The 26104-nt window shown below is 37.0% G+C and overlaps 1 protein-coding gene across 3 annotated transcripts in view; it reads right to left on the bottom strand.

Annotated features, from left to right (window-relative positions):
* The window catches only part of camkk1a (calcium/calmodulin-dependent protein kinase kinase 1, alpha a), a 76285-nt gene extending 51742 nt beyond the window's left edge, over positions 1-24543 (bottom strand). Inside the window, exon 1 of one of the 3 annotated variants that reach the window (XM_051893288.1) lies at positions 23902-24543. The gene's annotated coding sequence lies outside the window, so the exon portion shown is untranslated. Of the gene's footprint in view, positions 1-18705; positions 18879-23901 lie in introns of those variants that run through there. The other 2 variants (XM_051893291.1, XM_051893289.1) reach the window with 2 other exon arrangements.
* Between the last annotated feature and the right edge of the window lie 1561 nt (positions 24544-26104).

The following is a 26104-nucleotide window of genomic DNA, read 5'->3' as shown; positions in this document are numbered from 1 at the left end:
TATGATGTGGACAAAAAGGCCACTTATAAAAAAGTCAAGCTCTCCACATGCAAGAGAACCAGCCAAAACAACTTGTCTGCCTCCTCTAGACAAGATGTCTGGGTCTGTTGACTGCAGAAAGCTCAGACAAGCCCCGAAGCCTGTTATGTTGGAGTTATGTCGGCTAGGGCCTGGATTTCAGAGCAAATGTTGGATGCGGCACATGTCACAGGACTCTTGGGTCTGGTTTGCTGTCTTAAGCCACAAGTCTTAATTTCAAACATGAAGCAGCACCATTAAAACCTATTCAAGTCAGCAAGGGAACAAAACAGAGCTGCCAGCAGACTCAAGTGGGATGGGGATTTCAGAGGAGGCTGTCAGAGAATGCCAGCGTGAGAGGGTGAACGGCCAAATGATGACTATTCTCAGAGAGAATACGCTCTGCAATGATGAAAGAAAGAATTGAACTTATGAGCTATACAACAGAGAGCGAGAGAAAAGGAGAAATGCCCTACTGGATATCAGGCAGGTACAACAAAGGCAACCGCTTAGAGACGGTCTGAAACCAGACGCTAATTTAAACACATTACTGTGCATGAAGACTGTAGGGTCCCCTCAGCAAATAGTCCAGGGCCTCTCTGTTATCCATCTACTTAAAGCTACCCCAGGAACATGAAATGTGAATTTGGTGGGCACTTATAAGTGACAACAATACCTTTTATGGATTACACAGTCTGACATGCTCATATCATCAACCAACATGAACAAAAGATACTTTGTAAAAAAATTGGTGGAGAAGTTCAGAGATTATGTATATTAAATAAAACAAATTAATGGTTTTGTCACAACAGTTACAGCAATATATTATTTCTTTGATTGTTATTACTGTACAAGTAATGCACATTTATACACCTTCTGGGCATTAAAAAGCAAGTAAAAAGAGTAATACTGCATTTATTTGATAAAAAAAAAATACAGTACAAACAGTTTTCTATTTAAATATAATTTAAAATGTAACTTATTGCTCTGATGGCAAAGCTGAATTTTCAGCAGTCATTACTTCAGTGTCACATGATCCTTCAGAAATCATTCTAATATGCTGATATGGTGCTCATTGTTGAAAACAGGGTGCTGCTTAACATGTTGGTGGATTTTTTTCTTCTTCTCAGGATTCTTTAATGAATAAAAAGAACACCATTTTTTGAAACATAAATATTTTGTAACATTGTAATTGTCATTACTGTCACTTTTGATTAATTTATTGCATTCTTTAGTAAATAAAAGTAATAATTTCTATGAAAAAAATACTGACCCCAAACTTTTGAACAGTAGTATATATCTGAATTGACACCTGTTTTTATTTAACTCCGCATGCATTATTAAATTATGGCTAAATAATATTTAATAAATAAAATACTCAAAGGGTTAGTTCACCCAAAATGAAAATTCTGTCATTCCACACCCGTAAGACCTTCGTTCATCTTCAGAACACAAATTAAGATATTTTTGATAAAATCCGATGGCTCAGTGAGGCCTCTATTGCCAGCAAGATAATTTATACTTTCAGATGTCCAGAAAGGTACTAAAGACATATTTAAAACAGTTCACGTGTCTACAGTGGTTCAACCTTAATGTTATGAAGCAACGAGAATACTTTTTGTGCAGCAAAAAAAACAAAATAATGACTTTTCAACAATATCTAATGATGGGCGATTTCAAAACACCGTTTCATGAAGCTTCGAAGCTTTACGAATCTTTTGTTTCGAATCAGTGGTTCGGAGTGTGTATCAAACTGCCAAAGTCACGCCCCCCAGTGGTGAACCATTGAAATTTTGAAACACTTATGAAGTAACGAAGCCTCATTTACTGAAATCACGTGACTTTCATGCTCCGAACCACTGATTTGAAACAAAAGATTCGTAAAGCTTCGAAGCTTCATGAAGCAGTGTTTTGAAATCGCCCATCACTAGATATTGTTGAAAAGTCATTATTTTGTTTTTTTGGCGCACAAAAAGTATTCTCATTGCTTTATAATATTAATATTAATATTACGTTTTCAGTAGCTTTCTGGGCATTGAAAAAGGGAGTGTTATTGCTGGCTATGCAGGCCTCACTGAGCCATCGGATTTCATCAAAAATATCTTAATTTGTTTTCTGAAGAAGAACGAAGTTCTTACGGGTGTGGAATGACATGAGGGTGAGTAATAAATTACATCATTTTCATTTTTTGGGTGAACTAACCATTTAAAAGCACTAATGGCTGCATGAGAAAAGCATGTAGCATTTACTCCGACACATGCACAGCCTATCTCGTCTGTGGCTATTTCTACCTGTAAGATACAAATGCAACACATCATTAAAACTGAGGCTGAATTTTCTGTAGACTTATACAAGATACACTATGTGAAGTTCACAGTATCACAGATCCAGCTAACAGCTTTAATGTCTGAAGCCCCTGGGCAATGGCATGTGCTCTGACCTACAGACAGCACTACTGCTTGTTATGGCCAGACCTAACAGCTTTAACTAGCATTGATGTGTGTGTCTGTGCATTTGTGTGCATGCTGAAATCTACCAATGTATAGCGTTCACAGCCTACTGCTAAACCCAAGCCACAAGCATCTTTATCACTGTAACATGTATAAAGTAGCTACACTAATAAGAAAATACCATGGTTTTAATGGACATGTAGTATGTTAATTATTCAGTATGAGGGAATGTGTTTAATGTATGTAACACTATAATCTGGTTAATTAGTATAATGGCGGAATCTTGATCTACATATTGAGCCAGTACAGTGAATGAGGGAGAGCTTCATTCATACTGTAATGGACAGCAGAGACTAATCCTCACTGCTGATGTGGTGTGATCAGACTGATTCATTAATCACTGGTAATCCCACACTAAGAACGGACACAATATGAGGACAGAGAGATAGAGAGGAACAGACTGGAGTGACAACAGGAAGTTGATGACAACAGAGAAAAAACACTGTGACAGAGGAAGAGGGAAACTAAGGCTGTAAATCATTTAAAATTGTTCCTCAAATAATTTACATGACATTCATCACAATTAACCGCATATATTAATATTTGCTGAGAAAATCTCACAAATAAATATATTTTAAAGACATCACTGTGGCAGATGAAAGCAATGGATAGATATAAAATGTGGCTCATATCAATATATCTTTTTAATTTCCATATCAAGTATAAGCATATCACTGACCCACAGCGATCTTTATTGCTGTCAATTTGTCCGAGGTAGACTACTTCACTATTTTTGTGTCTTATCAACCGTACCACATTTTTAATAAAAAAAAAAAATGCTTGTCACTGCCATAGAAAGAAACAAATTATGTTTTAAAGGTCAATTTTGGAAAAACTGACAAGAAAATGAGGAGATGTGATGGGGAAATCATAGGAAGCGGTCTTAGCATCTACTTTACAATCAGCAACAGCTTTATATTGCATCCATTAAGCCCTTAAGAGGGATCCATTTCAAACCACACACACACACTTGTGCTAATGTGAGTGCGGTTCACATGGGGGCAGCAAGCAGGGGACATTCATTCTCCTCCCTACACTCATTCTACAATCATGCAATCCTCCTCCTCTTTATTTGGAGCATCTCATCTTGCCTCCTTACTGACTCATTTTAAATGCTTAACTTGAATTCATAAAATCAGACAATCATGGTGGATTTCAAATGGTTTTAAAGACATTAAAGTAAATCTGCCCAAAGTTTACAAAAGAGTTCACTATGGATATGTCACAAACACCATCTCTCCACTTTCCAGAATAGCTGACAAAGAGCAAAACATCATTTCTCTGTTTACCTCTTTCTTTTCTTTCTTAAATTACATACATCATCTCCATGAAGCACCAAATGAAAGCATGTCAATTCTGTTTTGCCAGTTAAATTTGCAGTGTCATTAGAACAAAAGTTGTAGTAAAAAACCTTTATACTGTTATAGAAAAAATAAATAAATGCTGCACTTTTGAATTGTCTATTCATCAAAGAATCCTGAAATTTATCACAAATTCCACAAAAAATATTAAGCAGTGCAACTGTTTTCAACATTGATAATAATAAGAAATTTTGAGCACCAAATCAGCATATTAGAATGATTTCTGAAAGATCATGTGTCTGAAGACTGGGGTAATGATGATGAAAATTCAGCTTCGCCATCACAGAAATAAATTACATTTTCAAATATATTACAATAGAAAACAGTTATTTTAAATTATTATTTTTTTTCATAATATCTTTTCAAAACCATGCAAATATTTCACAAGACTCATTAAAAAACATTAAAAACTGTTTTTATTATTTATTATAAATAGGGCTGCATGATTTATCGCAATTAAACCACACGCGATTTGGCAAAGCTTGCGATTATTTTATGCGCAGCTTCTCAGAGTTGTACGGCTCTGTGATCAGTAGTAAATGCTTCTCCATCCGAAATGTACCAGTTATCAATGTAAAGCTGCTTTGACACAATCTACATTGTAAAAAGCGCTATATAAATAAAGGTGACTTGACTTGACTTGACTTGAAAGCCAGAGGGCACTCTTGCGCAGAAACTCCAATATGCCCTGCCGCAGAAGAAGATAATCATATCGCTGTAGCTGAATAAACAGAAGATTGAAAAGCTTTGATTGATTAAACATGACTAATAAACACACGACTGCCTTGTTCTGTGTAAGAAGCCACATCATCTCACAGAAGGATGCTCAACTGTCGTTATGAAGTGAGTTTGGAGTAAAAGCATTATTAAATGTTGTCTTACAAGATCTTAAATGCTTCTCATGTCTGGAAAGATGTTTAACACGTGTTGCTTTTTCAAATGTACATTATAAGCGACTCAAACTCGCAGTGCTTTCAGATGGATTAGCATTTGGAGCCATTCTTCATTGACAAGCCGCACAAAAAAAAATAACCGCAGTCTTTGCGATTTCATAATCACGTTTAAGCGATAATCGCGTTTAAGTTCAATGTTATTTTTCGTATCGTGCAGCCCTAATTATAAAGCTTTTATTATGTTTTATGTTGTAGAATTCTGTTTGATAGACGAGTGACATACAAAAGTACTTTACAGTACAATCTCAATATTTCTCAAATGTTCCTTACATGTTTGGTGAGGGGCACATTAGTGTAATTAAAGATGAAATTAACCATGATAAATGAAATGAAAGTGTCAGTTGAGGTCAGGGGTAAAATTGGATTACACGCTTGAGAATCAAGCTTGAGATCTGGTTTCATTTAAAACTAAAAGCCAAATAAGCAGCATGGACACACAAAGACCACATCATTTTGTTCTATATAACCACATTATTTCATCTAGAAACTCACCAGAGTCTTCTGACACTTACTAGGGTATAGATACACCTATCAAAAACAGTTGGTGTTCACATTGTCAAATCTCAAACTATTCTTCTATCCTGCAACATCTAAATACAACATATCTGGAGCATTCAAAACGTTTTTTCATACATTTATATTTGCATTTAGCAGACACTTTTATCCAAAGTGACTTACAAGAGAGTGTGTGCAGTGTCAGGTTTGAGTGTGTCAGACTTTAATCTGGGTCACTTTAATTGAATAACGCAGATTATCTCAGTGAAGCTACTATATCCACAGTCGCTCACTCTATACCACTGTTGTCATCGAGAGAAGACATACGAAACATCTTCATTCCACAGACTGTCAGAGTCAGAGACATATTTAAGAACTAAAATAGCTGCAAGCGCATTCCCTGCCAAATCCTGAGCTAACCTCTATGTGCCCTACTAACCCCCAGCTAGTGAATTTGGGATTAGCGGATGGAGAGAGGTAGAAGAGCCTCGTTTCATTTACTCACACGGACCGGGGACTTCCTGAGTGGTCGGTTGGTGGATGGAGGCATGATCCAGTTCTGCTAAGGGGTGAGGGAGGGGACCCAGATGAAGAGGAACCCATTGTTCATAATATGGGACATCCAGGGACATCCCCTCCCTGCACTGCATAAGACGTTGCTAAGACCTCCAATGTGTCCCTTTACACAGGTCACCGCCTGTCCAAGAACAGGGCAACCAGTGTGGGTGGGGCATAAGAGGAGGAGCTTCTGGTGTTTTCTCATTTCCCATATCCAAATAAAACGTACGGACCTGCATTAACAGGATGTGCTTGATGACTACAGCGTTTGATGACTACACAGAGGTAAAGCAAGCTGTGGGGATTGGATCCATCTGGGGATATCCCAACTGAAAAAAGCTCTAGAAACAGTGAGGATGCATTAGAGAGAAAACACACACACACACAGCACTAAATTTAGCAGATGGTAATCATCATTCATAAATGATGAATGGTAGAAATTCATGCTAGTCCTGAAAGAGTCTGGACCTCACTCAACTCGCACTGTGCGTCTCTAAAAACAGCCCAACGAGGAGGACAGTTCGTACACACACAAACACACACAGCTCTTCCTACCACATTGAAAAGTCCTTCAAACAGCTGAATGTAACGTCTTTACATAACTTACTGAGGCATTTAAAATTACCATGTTCTCTGTGGTCTGGCATTTAAAGAAACAATGAAAAAGTTAAATGTAGAAGATGCAACAATAACGGGATCTTCTGCACATTCGTCCTCCTGTTGGTTTGGCTTCCTGGCAGCTGTATCGGATGCAAAAGGACATTTTAATGAGGAGACTTACTCTCAGAGGACCACTGAGGATTTAGATGTCTCAAAGTTTGACAGTGTTGGCGAAGATGTCAAAGACAGACCCGTGTTTGGACAATCAAGTAACACTTTACAATACAGTGGGACTTGGCACGGCACTTGCATACTGTTGCGCTCATGTTGATTTTATTGCTTCTACTGTTCTCATTTGTAAGTCGCTTTGGAGAAAAGCGTCTGCTAAATTACTAAATGTAAATGTACAGTAAAAGTTGTGTTGCTTAAAGTATTAGTTCACTTTCAAATGAAAATTAGCCCAAGCTTTACTCACTCTCAAGCCATCCTAGGCGTATATGACTTTCTTCTTTCTGATGAACACAATCGGAGAAATATTAATAAATATCCTGATGCATCCGATCTTTATAATGGCAGTGAGCGGGATCAATGAGAATGAGCTGAAGAAACTGCCTCCATTCACATCCATCCATCATAAACATATTCCACACGGCTCCAGTGGGTTAATAAAGGCCTTCTGAAGCCTAAGTGTAAAACTCGCGCAGTTCAAAAAGCTTACGCTACATCCTACATCCCTATTCAACTTACGGAAAAAGCTTAAATGATGTTACACCAGTTGCATTTTTTCGTAACTTGAATATGGAAGGCGGTCTGGTGGAAGCTAGATATTTTACTTCATAACTTGTTAAATATGGATTTTTTTTTACACAAACGCATCGCTTCGCGTCAGAAATCCTTTTGTTAACCCCCCAGAGCCGTGTGGAATGTTTATGATGGATGAATGTGGATGGAGACACTTTCTTCAGCTCATATATGTTGATCCTCGCTCACTTCCATTATAAAGCTCTGATGTGTCAGGATATTTATTAATATTTCTCCGATTGTGTTCATCAGAAAAAAGAAAGTCATATATACCTAGGATGGCTTGAGGGTGAGTAAGCTTAGCTTGGACTAATTTTCATTTGAAAGTGAACTAATCCTTTAATACTTTACGGAAACCGTGATAATTTTTTTCATGATCCTTTCATGAATAGAAAAGTATAATTTGTTGTTAGTTTATGACGCCTAGTGCATTAACTAATTTTAACAAACTGAACCTTACTGTACAATGTTACCACTATCACTTGAATGAATGATCAGTGAGATGGATTGACCGTTTAACTACATAATGTAAACAGGCCACTATGTTTCCTCATAGAAAATAACTAATATAGATGCAAAAAACTAGACTACATTTAACAGGAGATCTTGTTATTGGAAAGAAATTGGTGTGCTTTTCTGACTACATGTTGTGAAATTTACCATTGCCTGTGTAATTGTGTCACCCTTCATCTAGGCAAATCCAATTAAGAGCACTGGAGGCTTGAAAAGAGAGGAGCTGGAAAACAACTCAACATGGACTGACTGTGTGTGTGTGCAAAGAGAGAGTTTACAAGCTCTTTGCACAGTGTAATGGCTTTGACTGAGATAAAAATGCCATTTTTAATGGTTTTCTTAGTAGCAAAATAAGGGAAAAGACACAATGTTGCTGATAATCACATAAAACCCACTCAAAAAGAGGTTCTGGGAATTCTAATTTAATTCAAACAAAAACTAGCTCAGATGACATACTGTATAAACGCTACTATGCAAAAGCACAACATATATCCAACAGAAAAGAATGTACATACGTAGATACAGTAAAAGTGGCATTCAAAGCAATGAAGAATGAAACCAACAAAACAAACCCCAAATACAACATAAAAGGGTTGACCCCTTCCGGCAAGTCCAGAAATGCCACTGAAGTAAAAGGGCAATATGCAAATTTAGTTAGGGAAATAATGTGCTTAAAATCAGAATAAGGGAATTCAACCTTTTTTCAGTTAGAACAGTCAAGCCTGAGCATCGGGTGGGATCTGTTGGCTTTTTACGCTGTTTTACCATCTTTACTTTGACAATCAACCCAATTCATTCCTTCAACTGTGAAACACAATGATTTTGAGTCTATATAAATACTCTCTCATTTTAATTCAAAAGCCACACAGCACTGGACGATGAGGGTAAACACAATCAAGAGATTACTGACCGTGTGTCCATTAGAAATGACTAAACGTGATGTGGATCATTTTAAGAAGATCTGAATTTCACTCACAGTTGTGGCTCTTTCGATGGGCGGTAGTTAATCTGCAGTCAGGCCTCTATACATTCCATAATACATTACAGATTTATGAGTACTTTGAGGATTATGAAGGTATTTATGTGCTATGCAGATAACAATACAGCAAAAAATAATGCAACTAACATCATATTTACATTTTACTTGGTGTTTTGGGAAATTTAAACTTAGCCCTTTTAATGACGCTGTATACTGTATCCCACAGGAGTAATAAATGAACAGGGCTGAGCTGTTTTATTGACTAGTTTCACAGTGTGCAACATGAGCTTTGGCTTTAAGACTATCATATCTTGACATAAAACAGCAATGATTTGTCAATAATTAAGCCTAAACTCATATAAAACATACTGTAATATAGTCTTTCTGAACATGGACACTGTCTACATTTCATCTATCTCTTCTCTAGACTTCATTGGACAGCAGTATAATGGTGAGATGACGGCTCCCTGTGTAACACTATCTGTGGCGAAAGGTCATTATGCCAAAAGACAAACATGATGTTCGCCATATCAGGAGATACAAACACTAGAGACTAAAAACAGCTCTACTGCAATAAGGCCAAGCAGACACATCTATGGATTTCAATGTTAGGAAATCTGAAAAATGAAAATAAAATGATTTATGAATGGATGTGCAAGACAAATGTTACATGCTCGCTATGGGCTAATATAACAAAGTACTAAATTAAATTAACAAAATATATTGATCATGTTTGCTTTAAAAAAAATGTGTCAGTCACTGTTGTTTTTGTTAACAAACTATTACAACTATTAACAAAATATTAATAAATACTATAATAGTAATACAAGCTGTAGCCAAAATTATTGGCAGCGATATAAATTTTGTGTTTCACAAAGTTTGCTGCTTCAGGATTTGTAGATTATTTTTTCATGTTTCTATGGTATACTGGACAACAATGATAAGCATTTCATATGTTTTAAAGGTTTTTATTGGCAAAAACATTAAATATATGCATAGAGTCAGTATTTACAGTGTTGACACTTCTTCTAACCTCTGCAATTCACATGCAGGATTTCACATTGCCTTTCAGGTGCAATATTCTTTTCAGCAATTGCCTTGCATGTGATGCCATTTTGACGTAAAGCGATGATGGCTGCATGTCTTTATATAATAAATAATACTAAATTAAAATTGGTGTCAGTCTGGATCCGGATTGTCCAGTTATAGTCTAGGAAAATTCTTCATGCAAATACATTAAGCAAACTTCCCTTTCACAAATCAAACTGATTGCAATACAATACAATGTTGCACTCACTCACTTTCATAAACTAACTTCAATAGGCAGAACAAAACGTAATACAGAAACAAAATTAAGCTTCTGCCAAAACAGTCGCTTCACAATAAGAAAATGATCCCTCAAAGCGAGCGTTGCTTCATGATAAAATTGTATCCAGTCCTGTGTTCTCTCTCAGTATCCAGCTGTCTGCCAAAGCAGGCCAATCCATGCAGATGGGAAGGCAATCTGTTTTAATGGTTCACTTCTAATCACCATATTAAAATAGTTTTAGCCAGGGCCTGATTTACATATCGCCAACATTTGTCATGGTTTGCAAATGAGGTCTAGAACCTGAGCGAGCAGGTTTAATTAGACAACGTCTATATCTGCCATTCAGTATCCTAGAACTGACAAGCTCATAAGGAGCAAATAAACTCATTAATTTTAAAGTTGTCTAGATCTCAAAAATATATTCACACAAATACTAACACATCACTGCATGACTCCAAGTTCATAATAATTTACAACGTAACAGCATGATTGAGTGATTGATTATATTTTACAATAAGATTCTATTTGTTAACATAAATTAATGCATTGGGTATGATGATGATGAACTAACAATGAACAAAACTTCAACAGCATTTAAAAATATAGATGAATGTTAAAGGGATAGTTCACTCAAAAATTAAACCCTAACCCTGGTGCGCACCAAACAAGTGGACAGAGGCCCCTGAAAAGGTGGGTCTCGGAGTCTCCGGACCAAAAAAAAAAAAAAAAAAGAGAGCCAAACTACAAGTGTGAACACACACCCTTAAACTAGTTAATAGCAAAGTCACCTTGTGTAATCCTACAGCAATCAAGGGATCCACACAACCATTCATGGATGATGTGACTAATGCAGATTCTATCATCCGTCAAATTTTCTAACCATCTTGTGCAACTCTCTGATACTGATAACGCACAAAAAACGAGTGGGAATAGGTTTCTCTCTACTCATCTAACTATATTCTGTCTCCCTGTAGACGCATCTGAAGGCGTCACTGATGGCTTTCAAGTCACTGCCGATTTGAGTGAGATAAAGGGTTTTTGATCTCTTCCATTTTCTTCTAACACTCAAGTGCATTGGAGTCATCGTCTAAGTATTCCCATAGTGACCACCTCAACACTTCATAGACAATCAGGGCAGTGCTTCATAGCCATACAGTTTATGACATTTAGGTATAATACATGGGCAAAAAAAAAAAAAAAAAAGTTTATAATTTACAAATCTCTTTTCTTCATAGTTTGTAACAATTCATTTGATTTCTAGCTGAATTCATTACACATCCTGCTGGTTAATATGCATCAATCTTAAAATATAAATTGTTTGTGTTGCTCAATAATCGGTTTAAAATAGCAATAATTAAATGAATTGCAAATCATTGGTGTTCAATATTTAAAATATATACTATATTAAAGGAATAGTTCACCCAAAAATTAAAATTCTGTCATTTATTACTCACCCTCGTGTCGTTCCACATCCATAAGACAAATCAGTGGTTCGGAGCGTGAATCAAACTACCAAAGTCACGCGAACCACTGATTTGAAACAAAAGATTTGTAAAGCTTCGAAGCTTCACTAAGCAGTGTTTTGAGATCGCCCACCACTAGATATTGTTGAATAAAGTTTTTTTTTTTTTTTTTTTTTTTGGCGCACAAAAAAGTATTCTCGTCGCTTCATAACATTAAGGTTGAACCACTGTAGTCACATTAACTGTTTTAAATATGTCTTTAGTAGCTTTCTGGGCAATGTAAGCGTTAATTGTCTTGCTGGCGATGCAGGCCTCACTGAGCCATCGGATTTCATCAAAAATATCTTAATTTGTGTTCCGAAGATGAACGAAGGTCTTACAGGTGTGGAACGACACGAGGGTGAGTAATAAATGACAGAATTTTCATTTTTGGCTGAACTAACCCTTTAAGTTGTTCCAAACCTGTATGAGTTTCTTTCTTCTGTTGAACACAAAATAAGATATTTTGAAGACTGTTGGTATAACCAGACAGTTGACAGCACCCATTGACTTCCATGGTAGGAAAAAAATACAATGGAAGTCAATGGCTACAGTCAACTGTCTGGTTACCAACATTCTTCCAAATATCAAAGTATCTTCTTTTGTGTTCAACAGAAGAAACAAATTCATACAGGTTTGGAACAACTTGAGGTTTTTTTTTGCAAAAAATGGTCCTTCCCCTTCTAAACTGATTTTTTTCCTTCTGTCAGTGAGCTAAAAAAGGGGGAAGAAAAACACCTGTGCGTTCTTAGCTAAAACTCCCTGCTGTCACATCTGTACATCTATGCTGTCTATGTCACTGTTTAGCAGCTTTCCCCAATGCAAAGGTTTGCTCAAAGTTTCCCTCAAAATGTGTTTACGAGCTCCTGCCATCTGTTGAGGAAAGAATTAGTCTCCAGATTGAGGGCTTTGGGAGTTGTTTATTTCCAAACCCTGTACTCTAGAGACGTGATTAATTGGTCGGTGAAAACATATCCCTCTCCATAACTCCTGCAGTGAAGCCTGGCCTGTGTACACACGGTGAGACGACCAAGGCAATTTTAGTAGATTTAATCTGAAGTCTAATATGAAAGCCACTGAACGCTGGCCGCTCTAATAGGTTTGAGTACAGAGCACTGAAGTAATGAAGTTTTGCCGTTTCATCTGGCCATCTCATTTAGCAGCGAAAAGCAGCTCCCACAGAGAGGCTTGAGTTTCCGCTCTACCTGCGCTTTCTGACACAAAATACTCAAGAAGAACCAGAGTGAAGCCTTTTAGATTATCAATGAGAAAAGGTCAAGCTAAATAAAAACTTAACTTGCAAGAAGGACTAAACAGAAAAAAAGATCTGCTGTTCAAGTTTATTTATATACAGTGGGGCTGTACACAACAATTAGAGTGAATGTTTAATTGAAAAAAAAAAAAAAAAAAAAAAACATTAAACATTCATTACAATTAAATTTCTAAAATTATTATTTTACATATTTTCATTTAATATTATGTTTAATTTTTTTCTAGGTTCAAATTTTGAGATTTTGAATACAAGACTGTCAATGTGGTCGTATGACAACACGACTACAATGAAATAAGATACTGGGCTTTATGGACCGGAGATGATCTAATGACAGATTTTCACGCTGAGCAATAAGAATGGGACACGGGCATGAGCCATCTGCTCCTTCCGTTGCTTCACCTGTCACTGAACATAACAACAAAAACAACAGTCCCACAATCTGTAGATCGTCGTCTCAATCAGCAAATCAGTCCTGTCTGAGCAGAGAAACCTGAAACCTATGATTCAGTCCGAGTACAGGAGGCTCATGCTGTTACAAGTACACCTGCAAAGACGCAAAACTACTCTAAAGTTATTTCAAAAACAAAGAAGGAGTATTGTTATGTATAACGTCTAAAGAACATTTTTAAATGTTTTGAAAGTCCCTTATGCTCACCAAGGCTGCATTTATTTGACCAAAAATACAGTAAAAACATATTGTGAAATATTAATTTAAAATAACTGTTTTCTATTTTAATATATTGTAAAATGTAATTTATTCCTGTGATGGCAAAGCTGAATTTTCAGCAGTCAATACTACAGTCTTCAGTGTCACATGATCATTCAAAAATCAATATGCCGATTTGGTGCTCAAGAAACATTTCTTATTATTATCCAAGTTGAAAACAGTTGTGCTTCTTAATATTTTAGTGAAAACTGATAATTTTTTTTTTTCAGGATTCTTTGATAAATAGAAAGTAAATTTAAAAAACATTACAATTGTTAAATCTTTTGTAACAAAGTAAAAGTCTTTACTGTCTCTTTTGATCAATTTCACTTAACAAAAGTATTCATTTCTTTCAAAAAAAAAAAAAAATATATATATATACACTAACACCAAACTTTTGAATGGTAGTGTGAGAATTTTATATGTTACTTCCAGTACTTGAGTTTATTTCAGTATTTGAGTTCCAGTACCTGAGCGCTGATATACAGCCCAACAACACTGGGAGTTTTATATCACTCCACTCATCCATGTTTACAGGTTCCAGACAGACTGTCTAGTTGTAACGAGTATGTTCTGTTCTGTTTTTGGTTTCGTTTTCACTGTGTTCTGTTCCTGTTTTGTCTGCCTGAGTTGCTAGTTAGTTTTCCTGGCTGTTAATTAGTTTCCACACACCTGTTTCTGTTCACCTTAATTACGTTCCCCATGTATCTAAGCCCCGAGTTTCATTCTATCCTGTATCATCAGTGTTTAAAGTGGTCGTGTTCACTTTTATCTCCTGCAACCTCCTATGTTTTTTTTGTTGTTGTTGTTGTTTTTTTGTGGATTTACTTCCCTATTCCTTTCGTCGTGCGGCTCATTACAGCCACAGATCGTGACACCAGTTTGTGGTGGAGAATTTGTGACACTTACTGCAGGTCACATTATGGTGACAAGTGACTCTCGTCAGAATATGCCTACTCACATACTATATAGTTATATGCGAAAAACAGTACAGTATGTGAGCCGAGTAGTATGTCCAAATGAATAGTATTCATAAAACCGTAGGCGAAAAGTACCCAGATGACTAACTTCCGGTGAGATTTTTTTAAGAGAAGCATAGAAATAGGTTAATATGTGAAATATAAAAACATGAATTGAAAAACCCATATGATGGAGAACCAAAATGCTTCACTGACTTTCTCTGAAAGATTTAAATACAGTTAATTGGAATTTTTTAACATTGCTTTTACATATTAAAACTGATCTGGCTTTCTACTGACTTGACCTTACACTAGTTTTAAAACACTACTTATAGTACATAAATGAGGCAAACTGAATGGCCTAAACCTCATTAGCATACTGAATCTCTCACTTACACCCCCCCCCCCCCCCCCCAATGCATAATGGTAATGAATATTTGGGGGAATCCTCAGGCTGAGGGATTAGCATTAGCAATGTGTTAAAATCTGAGTGTTTCCACAGACTTCTGATGCTTTTTCTCTCTCTCTTTAAAGGAAGCTCAGAAGAGCCTGGAGACAGTGACTAGTGGGGCGCAGGGCTGATAGCAGGGTTCTTAACTCTACACACAGACAAAAATACACTGCCACTGAGCTCACATGAAACCGTCTTCTGGCTTGCATCACAGTGAATATAATACATTACAAACATGAAACACTGTTTTCGCACTACACAGCGCCAGCCAGAACTGGTCTTTCAATTATATTTTACCTGACAAAGATAGATAGGCCCCTTTTACACCTGGTATTAACATGTATTTTTAGTGGTTTTGTGATCTAAAACTTTTTGGAGGGAGTCAGGGGTGGATTCTGTAAATATTAATGTGCAGAGATAAGGACGCATGATATACAGTATCTGTACCATATCTTTTTTTATCAGTATTGGTTGATATAGGCCTATTGGATATATATCAGCTGATGTAACTGCATTTACCTTAAGTTAACAAACAAAATTGTTACATATTATGATATTTTTTTATGAAATCTGAGGGTTTTTTATGCTCCATAGAAAGCAATGAAATTACCACATTCAAGGTAGTAAAAACATCGTTAAAATAGTCAACGTGACTACAGTGGTTTGACCTTAATGTTATAAAGCGACGAGAATACTTTTTGTACGCAAAACAAAAATAATGACTTTATTGAACAACATCTCTTCTGTGTCATTTTCCTATGCTATTTACGTTGCAGCGCATCCAGGTTCTACGTCAGAACACCGGCTCAGTATTGGCCGAGTCAACGTAACAAAAAGTGACGTGTGATTGCTTGGCCATTTATTATCGAAAACAAGCAGTAGATATTATTTTTTATCTGTCAAAATGATGAAAAGCCTTGTGAATCATCCCCCATTGCTTTTAAAATTTGGTAAATGAGCACAGCCTCTGATGCATTATGTAACAACCGTTTTCCATTTTGCACAGGTAAGTAGAGATAAATACAATCCATCTAAAGAACATCCAGATATTATCTGGATATGGAATGCATGTTAATGCCAGGTGTAAATGGGACATAGAGAAGTGACAGACTATGTGATTGTGCCCTTTGACACATCCAGCGGGGGGCAGAAACACAAACTGTATATCTGTGGCCTTTTCAAGAACATGAGATACAATCTCACAGCTAACTGATAAGCACCAGGTTAAAGAAGCTCTGGCTCTGTCGTGCAGGTACAATTACAGACTGATTCCATATAACTGCTTGAGGAGGTTTACATACCTTTTTAGCTTTGCATTGTACATTCAACATACAAACATAACTTTCCAAGGAATATGTGAACAAGCCTTATTTGAAAGCAAAATACAGGAAAGTCATGGACATTTAGACACAGACAGGCACGCACACACACACACTGCAGTTGATGAGACCTAGATGACTGCATAATTCTCATGTGTATACTGAGGAAACACACTCAAGCATCACTAAACCAAATACAGTGGAAGATGCGTCAACAAACCTCAGGGTTTCTGGAATCCCTTATTCCACAGAAAGAGCCTGCGGAAGACAGTATAAGGACTGACTAAGAACAGGAGTTGTTTTATAACTGTTTACAGAATTACAAAATTCTCATTGCCAGCATTATTTCAAAATGAGCAATAAGGCCATGCATTACAGTCACTGCATGACAAAGGAGTATGGTTATGCATAAAGCAGAGTGCTAAAATCATATTGATGGTGCAATTAAAAGCCGGGGACACACTTAATGACTAGCTAAAACATTCTAAGACTGAGCTCAAGACACAAAGACTGCTTCAGTCGAAGGAAACAGATATAAATACACACGGAATATAAACAAACACTGACTGAACACAACTGGCTCTGACTCAGTGCGTTTGGGCATGATCAGTCGTAAGTATCAAATTACATTCATAATCGGCCTTACAATCGTAAGTGTGTCCCCGGCTTAAGTAGTGCTAGATGATGGTGTAAGTTATCTAAATCTTAAAATGGGTCCAAATAATTAAATATCAAATACTAGGGAAAAGAAAATAATAGAACCTGACATAACAGGATAAGCATAAGCATTGGATAAGCATTGCTAAAGACTTCATTTGGACAACTTTAAAGCCGATTTTCTCAATATTTTGATTTTTTTGCACCCTCAGATTCTAGATTTTCAAATAGTTGTATCTCGGCCAAATATTGTCATATCCCAACAAACCATACATCAATGGAAAGCTTATTTATTTTAAAAAAAAATTGACCCTTATGACTGGTTTTGTGGTCCAGGGTCACATATAGTAGCTGTTTTGTACTGCAATGTATTGTATTGTATTGTATTTTGTACCACGAGAAATGACCACAGAAGCCAGAATTTAAACTATGCATTTTATAATCCTAAATAAGGTGTTCCATTATGTAAGTTTTACATTGTCAGGACATTTAGGTCTGGTTTCACAGAGAGGGGCTTAGACAAAGCCAGGATTAAGCCTTAGTTAAATTAGGACTTTTTAAAATGTGCCTTTTTTAAAATGTATAAAAAAAAACATTACTGCGGTGCATCTTGAGAAAAAAAAAATATTTTTTGCACTGATACATATTTTAAGATGTATCAGTGCAAGTTGCTTTCAGTTAAAACAGCTCAACCATGCATTTTAGTCTGGGACTATAGGCGTAACCGGACACTTGTTGTACTAAAGGAAATTATGTTGTACATTTTTCAAATACAATGACGGAAACCCACGCATAAATCCTGGTCTTACTGCACACTCATAGTGGAATTACTGGGGATGAGAGGGATGTGTATGACTGTAGCATGTCGATAGGCTGCATCACTGGAGTTCTGATGCAGATCCCCTGATGACAAAAGACCCCTGTCTTTATCTCAATACACAGAGAGATCACAAAGCCTGAGCTATAGAATTAAGTCAAGGATTACAAAGGATGCATGATGTGGAGTCTGTAAGCAGACTAATTCACCTCACAAATGCACAGTAATCTCGGCTTTCATCGAAAGATGACAACGGCAGGAATAAAAGACTTATGCTTCAGTACGTGCGCAATCACACACAACTCTTGTTTATACAAAATACCAGGGTGGTGATTGCAAGCTTTGTTCTAGTTCACTGCTGATCAAAATAAAATCTTGTAAGAAATTAATGTGCAGAGCTGAAGTCTGAACAGCAAAATCTAGCAAAACAAATGGCCTATCACGGGCATGCCGAACATTAAAATTTGATTAAGTCAAACAGGCATCCTGTTGCATTATGCAGGATCTGAATTAATTTTCATATGGCTCTATATTAAATCATGAGACTAACTTATACCTAGATATATTAATAGGATAAAGCTAGCACTTTACAATAAGGTTCAGTTTGTTAACATTAGTTTGTGCGTTAGGTATTGTATACAATGAACAGCAATTGTTTACAGAAATCATTAATCCAGGTTATTGTTCATTTAGAAATGTTCTATTGTTAATTCGTGTTCTTTCACAATACATTATCCTATGTTGATTTATACAACTTAAAATGTTAAAAGTGTATATGTAGAAAATGACAATAACAATCAAAAATGCTTTAAAAATAGCATTCACTGTTAGTTCATGCTACCTAACCTTATTATAAAGTGTTACCATGATAATTTCAATGTTTATTTGGGTTGTAATGTCTTAAAATGTCCCAACTACACTTACTTTCAAGGGTTTGTTCTCTGTCTTTCATGCAGTCTCTTCAACATTCTTGCCTCCTGACACTGACATGGCACGTTGTTACACTCCAGTTCTCTGTGCTTCTTTCCCACCCTCAGAAATATGTGACAGGAGCACAACAAAGGTCCTCATCAACTCTCTTTTTGTGCCCCCGCCCCACCTTCTCTCATGTCTCTCTGATTGTCTCTCAAGTCTCTGACAGTAGTAAACACTATGGCTGCACTCACACTCCACAAGCAGAGAAGAGGAACTAGAGGTGAGATGTGTGTGTGTTTGCATATGCACCGAGGAGGAGGAGTGCTACGCTACAACACAGTATTCTCTAGTGTCTTTTATTGCTGAATCAGAGTTAACCCAAAGCAGAGGTGACATTGCTGCAATTTCCCCCTGGCAATGAAACAAGTCTGCACACAACAAAGAGGATAAAACATTGCTGCATGTTGTGTTCCTCTAAAGTCAACATGAACATTTTTCTTTGCACAATTTACTGGTCCTCACCATGCTGCAATGCAACAGGAGACATAGCAAGGGATTTTTTTCTATATTGTGATGTACATCAAAATGATTATCGAAAAAGAAAAAAAATACAGGGCAGTGACTTGCTTCTAGCTGTTGATTGTTGATCAAAAGGAGGCAGATCTGTATAAGAGCTTGAGGTCGAATTTAAGAAAGGGGCGGGGTTTAAGTGGAATAATGATTGGAGAAGACTAGGTACGTCTGTCGTTTCACCTGAAAATCAAGTTCTGACATTTTGATTAAAAATTATGCGTAAAAAAGATTAAACGTATATGGAGTTGTTCACAATTAAATCAAAAATTGTCATTTCATGCTGACTACAAAGTCAATTATCATCAAAATCTCATCAGTACTTTTACAATTGACCATTCGCAAAGACCCGCCCCCTTTAGTTACTGTTGCTATGTCTGACAAACCATGCCAATCTCACGCCATACAACATGTTCTTGTGCAGTGAAAAATACAACGCGGAGCAAAGAGGACACTGACAATGCGTCTACAGACAAAACAGAGCAGGTTACTTTTGATATGAAACAAAGTTTAAAATTTCAAATTTTGTCATTTTAAAAGAAATTAAACAATAAATGCCATTTTGTGGCTCTTTAATGTGTCATGACAGATCTCTGTAGCACCTCAGTTCAAGCAGCACGTGAACCGATCATCTCTTCCTACTAGTTCATTTATAGCATCAAATAAACATGAATGAACATCAGAAGGAATGTTGTTTCAACCGTGGAAAGCAATAATAGCAATTTGGACATTTTTTAGCAGACCCACATTCAGGTCCGGCTACATTCTAGTAACGCACACTTTTCACAATCCACTGCATTCCCGATGGATAAAAATCAAGTCCCGCCCTACATTTTTTCCTCATTGAACATCTTGTTTCACACAGAAACACTTTTTTGTAATGCAAGAATCATTCCACTCACAGAATCCTAGAATATTGCATTACAGTCATTTTTTTTCTTAATCATGAAAATATATGTAATTTAAATTACAAATCACATAATATAACTAAAGCTAAAATGGTCAAATTTAACATTTCATTTTCTTTGTGTTTTCTGTCATTCTTCGGTTAGCAATTTAACAGCTAAGTGAGCTAACTGGAAAAGCACTTTTAATCAGAACAATAAAGCGCTACACTACAATGTTACATTACAGAGATAAAAAAGGGTCGCAAACGCAGTTTTACGTCGACTTTAATGATAATGTAACAGCGAGAAGAGAATGGGCATTTAAAAAGAAACAAATTTTGGATGCTTTTCAAATCTGATAAGCTTATAAACACAACTGTCAGACCTGTGAAGAAAGATGGTGTAGTAGTGCTGATGTTGTACAAAATGAATCTGCCATTGCTGTAGTCATATGTAGTAAGAATGATGGTGTCAAATTAATATTCATATAGCTGTCTGCAAGACACTGTTCTGAAAGAGACAACGTCTCTAGTAAAATATTCACAAAGAGACTACCACAAACTGTCTGCACTCACAGCTCAACCCCTTTGGTCAGCATATATTTCACAACATACTGACTGACAGATCAGTCTAATTCTTTCTTGCATTTTAATAAAGGCTGATTATGTGTTATCAGTTTAACACACTCACACAGTCACACAGACACACAGGAAGCTCGCTGCATCTTCTCTCACACTCACCAAGAGCGACTGAGCACTGCTGAAGTGCCGCCAGTAGATGTATAACCTCTGAATTATTCTCTCACATCCAGATCTCAGCGGCCCCTGCGACTGGCTGGCTATGGTGCACTAAAAATTATAAATACTGCATCTAGTAGCTTACATTTGGAGACCAGCCACTTAATTGGCAATTAAAGCAGATAAGAAATGCCTGTTGTACTCTACACTCAGTATAGAAATAGAGCTATGCAGTAAGGCCAGTAAAGCAGCTGTATTTAACCACATTGTTCTATTTCCAATGAATGACTATTTCATGGCATTCCTAGTTGGCGATACTGAGAAATCCTTCAAGCACAGTAGAATCAATACGGTCAATGAGGATTAGATTTACAGAGGCAGAAGGGACAGCAATCTGGTGTGTGTTACAGAACCAATCCAACAGGTCAATGGCATGTAATGCATCCTAGTATTGTTTTATAACCCCAGATAATTCAGACCAATCCCTATATTATCTTCCATTCCCTAAAGTCTGTACTGAAATCAGTTTTATTTCATCAACCCTTCTGTACAAGTGACATAAATCAGGGTGTGCAAAACCAACCTAAAACATTGTTTTTATTTAAAAAAAATCAGACAAATTATCATCATAAATTAGAAATGGTGGCAACTGACAAAACAGTGAAAATTAGCCATCATCCACTTTCCTGGCTGGAAAAAAAAAACAGCATAAGCTGGTTGGCTGGTCTTAGATGGTTCAAGCCTGTTCATAGCTGGTTTAGCATTCTCGTTTTGGCCACTTCTTTAGCTGGTCAGGCTAGGAGACCAACTTGACAGGCTTAAACAAGGTAAGAACAGAATAGGACAGGGATGTGACAGGTATTAAAGGGGACCTATTACGCCCCTTTTTATAAGATGTAATATCTTTAAATGCAAATAAGCTGCTGCCTCTCACCCCCCTATCCAGAAGAGGGTGGAGCCTTTACAGCTCGTGCCTCAGATACTAACCAAAAGCGTTTTAAAGCCATATCACTTTAAACTTCTGATATATGGTTTTCTGAGCGCACACATCCGAAGCACGTGCACAGAAAGCTGGCTGTCAGACAGCGTGCATCTCGTGAGTATTAAACTAAGCCCTCTTTCACATCTTATTGCGCTTAAACTGTCAAATACACACAAGGTTATGTCAAAAACACACAAAGTTCACATAAACAGTCAGTTCTGTTAACGTAAACAGCAGGGAAATAAATCGCATGTGTATATTAGATCTGTGTTTTACAGTGACAGCAGTGTAATATACAGTATTTACTGCTGTTAATGTGAATCAAACAACAAAAGAAAAACAGAAAAGCACTCGCTGCTCTTGAATGAATAACTTTAGTAGCTTTAATAAGAATACATTTCTTATTTGAATGCTGCTGTTAAATGCTCTGGCGAGGAGATAAACATGGCGGACTGTGTAAAGCTCACTCAGGGGAGGAGCTAAACTAATAGGACACATTCCGTCGCCAGTCGTGGGCGGAACCTGTTCCAATCCTGTTTCAATGTAACATTACATTGGAGCACATTCCTGAACGACTTATTGCTGCATCTCATTTTGAAGGCTGCGTCCTCCAGAGGTCGCATTTGAAGGCTGCATACATCATCGAGAATGTCTTATTTAAGAAAAGTAACTGTAATAAAATTGAGTGTGATTCCTTGTGAGGTGTAAAATACTGTAATTTCTTTCTTACTCTGCAATCTAACGGTTACTTTTCTTAAATGAGTTAGCCTCGATGATGTATGCAGCCTTTAAATGTGACCTCCGGAGGACGCAGCCTTCGAAATGAGACGCAGTGACTGTTTCAGATTTATGAGGAAAATAAACAGAGTGGATGGATTTTTAGCGCAGTATGTTGGTTGTGTACACACACTGCAGACACATATGTTCAAAAACTGTGAAATTTGGCATAATAGGTCCCCATTAAAAGGTAAATAAGGGCTCCATGTTTGAGTAGACTGCCCCTTCAGAAGACAGACTATATGCAAAAAATTAAATAAATAATAAAAACATGTTCCACTATTTCAGAGCTTAGAGTACGAACTACCAAGCTCCAAAACACAGATACCAGTTTAAGCTGCATTTTAAAGCAGGGTGGGCAATAGTTTAGTGTGAGCGAGAACATTCAGACTGAATTTAACTGTAATAAAATCAGCAAAGTAAACTACTATGCTGCAGGCATCCCTTGACTCTATCTTCTTGCTGAATTGCTTGTATTGATTGCAGTCTTGTTTTATTCAAGTGGCTGGAGATTTTTCTTTTTACTGAAGGTCATCTGAAGTGCAAAAACTTTTATTCAAATTATTCAAATGTATGGAAAATTTCTCTTCATCCTCCCCATAAAAATCAATACGTAACTATGGTAACACCCCCACACCCACACACACCCTAAATTACACCTCTAGTAAACAGTATATCCAGTGTTGCCAGCTGTATTATCACTACAACCACTCTTGTTTCGTTATCTTTTTTACTAGGTTAAATGTGCCATTTTTTTTAAAGGCTACTTTTATAACTTTCTTGAAGTCACAAAATTGTGAATTTAATTATATTCAAATCGTATGTTTTACCTCGCTGCTAAATGCAAACAGCGATTTGTTTTTGTTTTTTTGACGTCATTATAACGTAACACAATATTAAAAGAAATGAACGGGCTGTACAGAAATAACTATAATGTTTAACGGTTCGTGTCCGTTTATCGGCTTCAGTTCTTGCACAACCTGTGACCCGTGGCAAAACACAAAGCTTTGTTTCTGGCTACACTACTGCTCTATACCATAGTGAATATAGTGCAATCAGGGTGACAGAAGGGGGCTCTCAGAGTAAGAAACCGCCCCTTCGCCTCTCCACACTAAAGTAACCAACTGCATTGTTCAAGCAGCACTGCAACAGTGTTCAAGCCAAGTGCCTCGCTTGACCACTGCCGATGTAGATAACCGAAACAAAACACTGTCTGTCACTATCTCCATGCTGACATGATAACTGTACTCACCTATCAACTTGGTCGCGTGTCTTTTGTTCAACAATCTCCCGATCACAGCTCCAGCATTTTGAAGTTGCTTTCGATTTGGCTAAACCCGATGACTCTCGAATCAGTCTGTTTTGATGTTTTAAAAAAGTTTTACTTCCAAAATCGAGCTGTCAAAGATCCTCGGCGTGTATCGACGCTTCAGGAGCGTGTAGTGAGTGACAGCTGGCTTCATCAATGTCACTGCTGTCTGTCGCTCACGGGTCTATCCGAGCGAGCATGTTTCTGCCTCTTTTTGTGTTGAATTGTGTTCAGGCTTTATGGCGCGACGGAATCTCCGCATAATTTCAGTCTCTTGTGAGTCAGTTTGATGGCATATATCTGCCCCATCCCTCTCTCTCTCTCTCTCGCTCTCTCTCTCTCTCTCTCTTCCGCACTGCTGACAGATCCCCGACCGACCGAGCGAGCCAGCGCTGCTTCAAACACTACAGCCCGTCACATGCTCACTGTCATCAGCTCCCGTTTACGAGCAGCGCTACAGATCAGTCAAGTGAATTACGCGGAATTTAATTGCGTCTCTTATCATGTGCAACATTACCACGCCAACAGAAAGCTTGGATGAACTTCACGATCCATCAAACATTTCCCTTTCTTTTACTATGTTCGGGTCCTAAAGCCCGCCGGGTTCATGGCACACTAGTCTCAGCTTCAGACGTCACGCCCACAGATCGCCTACAGCCTGTTCTCTAATGTCTTATTCATACTGCAACAAAACTGAAAAGCACTTTCAGATCAAATCTAAATAGCGAACATTACACGATATCCAGGACATACAGGTGTTTTTTTTTTTTTTTTTATCAACATGGAAACTGGGTTGGTACTCTGAACACATTTGAGGTTAAATTTATCCCTGGATTTGCTGTAATTTGCAAAGTTAGAGTGGTTTAGAAAGTAGCCAAAAGGCCCATTCACACCAAGAAGTATAACTATAAAGAGAACTGTAACAATTACTATATTAGTGTCCACACCAAAACACAAAATTGCTCTGTTTATTCTAACACTAAAAAACCCTGGGTTGTTTTTTTTTTTAACCCAAAAGCTGTTGAGCTTTTTTAGGGTTATTTTTTCAGTGTTTGGATAGCTCCTGGGTCAGACTTAACTACGCAGCGTTTTTGTTTGTTTGTTTGATTGATTGATTTTTTTGCATCCTCCTTAGGAGATAGCCGTTCTCAGCGAATTAGTGCATTTCTTCTGTAAAATACAGGTACAGTTTATCTATAATATCATTACTGTGCTGTAAATCATTTAATTTTATGCAAAGGAACATACAGGGACACGTCGCATCGGTGACGCATCGGTCCTTTACATGATGGAAATGCCGGATGCCTTGCAAACATAAAGGATTTTATTCATAAAGACACTTAATCTAAATACTTTGGATGTTAAATGTGTCCTCAGAGCTGTTCACTGTTTGTCACAGCATATTTCGGCTTTGAGTGAAATACAGGGTGGCGGTCTGCTAACAGTTCCCCCTCCAAACATGATTCCAGCTCCGGCACGAGAACCAGGATAACAGAGACTGGTCAATTACACTTGAATTACTTCTAAATGTTTCATTTTTACTTCTTATATTTGATAAATGGGTTTAAATGTAGGCAAAATTACAAAACAAAAAACAAAAAAAAACGGTATAATATATACTATGACATCCAGAAAAAAAATAGTAGGCTAAATCGTACGCATGATTTATTAATTCATTCCCTCGATTTACTAAAACGTGCGCACGATTTAGTAAATCGAGGGAACGAATTAGTAAATTGTGCGCACGATTTAATTTTTTTTCTTGCATGTCATGTGCGGGGCACCGTACAATACTGTAAAATAAGATACTCAAAGGAACAAAGGAAGTTATCTTGTAAACCAATGGTTGTGTGGAGTATTTTACAAAATTTGAGAATTTAATTTAATTTAATTCATGTATGAAGTAAAAAAAAAAAAAAAAACTAGTATTATAGTAAAAATGAATGAATAAAATCAACCCAATTTTTTTTTTTTTTTTTTTTTTTTTTTTTATAGAGTGAAGCATACACTTGTAGTTATGTTGTCCAGCACTTTAAAGGGGACCTATTATGCAAAATTCACTTTTTAAGTTGTTTGAACACAGATGTGTCCACGGTGTGTCTAAACAACCAGCCTATAATGGTAAAAATCCACCCAATACTTTTTT

This window comes from Ctenopharyngodon idella, chromosome 5 (genome assembly GCF_019924925.1).
Source record: "Ctenopharyngodon idella isolate HZGC_01 chromosome 5, HZGC01, whole genome shotgun sequence".
Classification (NCBI taxonomy): domain Eukaryota; kingdom Metazoa; phylum Chordata; class Actinopteri; order Cypriniformes; family Xenocyprididae; genus Ctenopharyngodon; species Ctenopharyngodon idella.
Note: the sequence above shows the minus strand (reverse complement) of the source record. Positions and strands in the feature narration are given on the sequence as shown.